Genomic DNA, 4795 nt, shown 5'->3' on the forward strand with positions numbered 1-4795 from the left:
GGTGAATTTGTATACTGCCACAAGATCCCCCCTCAGCCTTCTCTTTCAAAGGCTGAAAAGGTCCAGGTCCCTCAGCCTTTCCTCATAAGGCCTTCCCTGCAGGCCCCTAGCCATACAAGTGGCCCTCCTCTGGATCCTCTCTAGGTTGTCCACATCCCTCTGGAAGTGCAGCGCCCAGAATTGGACGCAGTACTCCAGCTGCAGCCTGACCAATGCTACATAGAGGGGGAGCATCACCTCCCTGGACCTGTTCGTGATGCACCTACTAATGCATGACGAAGTGCGGTTAGCTCTGCTAATTGCTTTGTCACATTGACAACTCGTATTCATCTTGGAGTCGACAACAACTCCGAGATCTCTTTCTGCTGCTGTGTTGCTGAGAAGGTCATCCTCCAGTCTACAGGTGTGCTGGTGATTCCCTCTCCCTAGGTGCAGCACCTTGCACTTGTCTTTGTTGAATTGCATCCTACTGTTCTCTGCCCGCTTCTCCCGCCTCTCCAGGTTCACCTGGATTCATTTTTTCCCATCAGTGTGTTTGCTTTGCCCCATAGTTTGGTGTCATCTGCGAACTTGAACAGCTTCACGCCCTCATCCAGGTTGCTGATGAAGATATTGAACAGCACCGGCCCAAGGACTGAGCCTCGGGGACTTCACTGCCCACATGTTTTGAGGTCAATACCAACCTGTCCACCACCACTCTCTGGGTATGACCCTTAAGCCAATTTGCCACCCACATGACTGTGTAATCGTCTATGGCACAGCTGTTCAATTTGCTTATAAGAATAGGATGGGAAACTGTGTTGAAGACCTTCTTAAAGTCCAAGCAGATGACATCTACCTTGACTCCTGCATCTAAGTTTTTAGTGACTTGGTCATAGAAAGAAACAAGGTTAGTCTGGCAGGATCTACCTGCTACAAACCCATGCTGGTTGCCCTTCAGCATTATATTACCCGCTGGACTCCTACAAATGTGATCCTTGATAATTTTTTCAAGGGTTTGCCCAAGGAAAGAAGTCAGACTAATTGGTCTGTAGTTACTTGGATCTTCCTTCCTCCCCTTCTTGAAAATAGAAACCACATTGGTCCTTTTCCAGTCCTCAGGACCTCACCTCAGCACCATGAGTGCTCAAACGGTCGTGCCAGTGGCTCTGCTATGACATTGGCTAATTCTATCAGCACCCTTGGGTGGAGCTCATCTGGTCCCACTGATTTAAATGCATCCAGCCCTGAGACCCAAGTCATGGTAGGAAGCTCAAAGTTGACAGTCTTAATGACCATAATATTTTAGCAGGGAAGAGAATGTGGCAGTAAATGACTGGCCTAGAAGTTATGTGGCTCTACTGTATTTGCATGAACGATTCCTGTGTCTCAGACTCCAGGAAAAAGTTGGCCACCCTAAAACACTGTGCCTCTTCCACCAGGTCTGCTGTGGAAGGATGAACTGGGTTTTTCCAGCCTTCTGTTGTGCTGCAATGGTGTCGTGAGTTGACCTTTTTCTGATGCTGAGGGCAGGACAGGTAAGAAAAAAGAAATGGAGCCAGGTGATACTGAGGCTACAGCCAGGCTCTCACCTGATCTGTGCAGTCAGGAGCATGCCCTGGAAAGGACTGTCTTGTATTAGAGATCCCAGGAGCTCTCCCACTTTAGCCTTTGAAGGGGCTTTAAAGCACAGTGTTGCTTAGGAAGCAATGGCTTTGAATACATGTGCAGCGTATTTGATAGAGCTGCTCCACGTGGCCTGGGTCTAGCAAGACCTTGGTTGGTGTAAAAGCTATCTACCACATGGAAAGCACTTGCAGATGTATGTTGGGTTAATCCCAATGTACTAAACAGTTGGTGTATCTGTTCTCTTATGGGGGGACAGGAAGGAGGTGAGCCTGGGCGTAGATTTGGGGTATCTGGTAAGATACGGCTTAGGCATGAGAGACATATCTTCCTGCTTGGCCTTTTTCCTGGTATTAGGCAGGAGAAAGCTGGTGGCAAGGACAGCAGTCGGTTCTGCATCCTTTGCCTTCTCTCTCCCCTTCATTACATGCTTGCACAGATAGGAGACAATGAGCTGAGATTTCTCTTCTAGCCCAGGCGCCATGAGTAACAAAGGACTGGTTTAAACAGTTACCCTGGTTTGACACCGATGGAAAAGAAAACAGAACTTGGAACTAAGTTTTAGCTGCAGGAGCCAGAAAGGATGTAGCCTGACTCCTGTCCCAGGAGGATTTTATAGGTCTGACAGTTAGGAAGAGAAAAATTTACTTGCAAAAGAACCGTGTTGAATGTGCAGGCCCTGCACGTGATCCATATCAATCTGTAGAAATGAGTCTCCCAGACTCTGGATCGGGTTTGGATCAGGCAGAAGCATGGACCCTCCACCACCTTCTGTAATGCAAATCTTTCCCCAGAGCAGCCCTGTGCATAGCTCTGCCTCATTTGGCTCTGCACAATGGCAATGCCTCTAGACTGGAATGATCTCTTGGATCCACTCTCTCCTCAGGATAAGGGAACCTCCCTAAATCTCTGCATTCTTTAAAGTTTTAGCATTGGCCATTTCCAAGCCTGGTATTTGCTGCCACACCAGCAAGTAGCTGCAGTGCTGTGCAGGCTCTTTGCAAGGCGTCGGGTTCCTGTTTTTGCTGGAGCACACAGCTGCTTCTGGGTGGGAGTCCAGGTCACTGTCATGAAAATAGAGTGGAGTGGGGGGAGGGAGGGGGAGAAATTTCTTCCAGAAACTTTGGGATATGACTTTTAATCATCGGAATTCACATTGGTGGTGAGAAAGCGGATGGTTTTCACCACGAATGGAAGCAACATTATACTGTAGATGCAGCCACAGTGATCACTGAAAAATGAACTTGTAAAGAAATGCACCTGTACCTTTATTGAATCCAAATGTTTCTCATAAGTCTTGGTTAAAGCTGCTTTTTATAGTTTCACAGTTCTGCTGCACAGATTTTTTTGTTCAGCCCTGAGATGGCTGGAAGTTGCTCACGCTATCCAAATCAGAGCTGGCTGAAGACTGCTGACAGAGAGAAGTTCAAAAATTCAAATGAAAATTCCTGGGATCATTGGCTTTTACTCTGTTTGTAAGGTGAGCTTGCCTTCTGCAAATAAGTCATTTGACCAGTGTAAATTCAATGCATATACTGCAAAACACTTGCAAATCAATTTTCTTAAATGCTAATTAAAGGAGAGCTGGTTAAAAATGGGATGAATTTTAATTTGAAAAAAAATACAACTCTTTCCTAATAGAGGAAAGTTTGAAAGTCAGTGTTTTTTAACAGTTCCCAATCACAATGTTCACACCAGACCTCTCATTTCTAAGGAATTACATTCTGCCATAGAGGACAAGCAGTATGTTGTGTGACATATAACAATCTGTGAACTAAAAAAATAAAAGAGGTTTTCAAGCAGATCATGTACTAATTAAGAATTAGTCACTGTATTGTAATCTAAGACTTTTCGTAAGAAACTCCCAAAGTAAGTGAAATTCACCTTGGTTCTGAATCTATCATCCACCCCAAAATGTGTATGCGGTTTAAGAGCCTGGCCTAAGTTTCACACAAAATTTGAGTTTCAGGTGAACTGCAGCAATTTTGTGACCATCTGGAAGTCTCTTGGGAAGGGGCCCTATGGAATCGGAGGACACTAACCAATAAGTTTCATCTTTGCTCAATCCAGCGGAGTTCCTCTCATGTGGAAACTGTAAGCTTTCTAAAGGTTTCAGTCTAAAACTATAAAAAACTCGGTGAGTTGAGAGAGAATTTTTCTAGTTCTCAGTTTAAAATCTGAAAATGCAAAGTGATGCTGTAATGCACAGAAGAAACCAAGTTCTTCTGCCCACCAAACACGATGGTTCAACTAACCATCATGTTTCGTCCAGGTCCATTAGATGCACAGACTTCTTGGGCTCCTAATAAGCATCCCCTTCTTTTAATCTGTTGCCAGGAGTCAGCTAGTCACTTTTATTACTCCATATAGTAAGCACGCATGTGTGCATGCACACACACACACATATAAAGTAATATACAGGGAGAAGTATCTGGACTCTGTGATCCTGGCCTCTTTTATTTTGTGTTAATAAGCCTGGGCCCATCTGACTTGTCAGACCTACAATACCATTTCATGCACTTACCGTCTTTACTGATGTTTCTAAACACAGAAGGAAGCAGCCTGTTGGCCTTGCACAATACAGTGATTGTGATGTGCACACTGTAGGGAAGGGTGTAGTGAAGTAGCACTCATGCGGCAGTGCACAGCTTTCAGCCAGTTGAGGATCATCCTGCAGGAATCAGGCAGCCCTGTCTAGTTTTCATGGCACTGATCAAACAGCAGTATGTATCTTCTAATCTATTTGTGGTGTTCTCCAAAACCACAGATCCCAGCATGCAATCCATCAGCTTGATCTGAGCAGTAGTTTCTTATCTTGACTCGTGCTTAATGTGTGTCAAGTGGTTTGAAATCCTTGTTTCGGGGCTATAGAGAAGCAAAGAGTCTTGTTACTTTGCGATGGACAATCCCAAGCATTCATGAGTCCTGAGAGAGGCTCTCAAATTTGAGATATTTTAAAAAAATTAACAGTGCGTTCTTTTTTGATTTTCTTTCTGCTTTGGGGCTTTCACATTGACTTTGATTCATATTTTCAAACTTTTCTCTGGAGCCACAAAGGGTACAATTTGGGAGTGGGGGGAAAAAAGATGTGAAAGGAAAGCTGACATGCTCATGTATTCATATGAATCATGCATCTTGGGCTTACAGAAAAATGCTAAATCTTGCAAAGCTCTTAACAAAGTTGCAAGAG

The sequence above is a fragment of the Gavialis gangeticus genome, unplaced genomic scaffold, assembly GCF_001723915.1.
Source record: "Gavialis gangeticus isolate Ggan-Ray unplaced genomic scaffold, GavGan_comp1, whole genome shotgun sequence".
NCBI lineage: Eukaryota > Metazoa > Chordata > Crocodylia > Gavialidae > Gavialis > Gavialis gangeticus.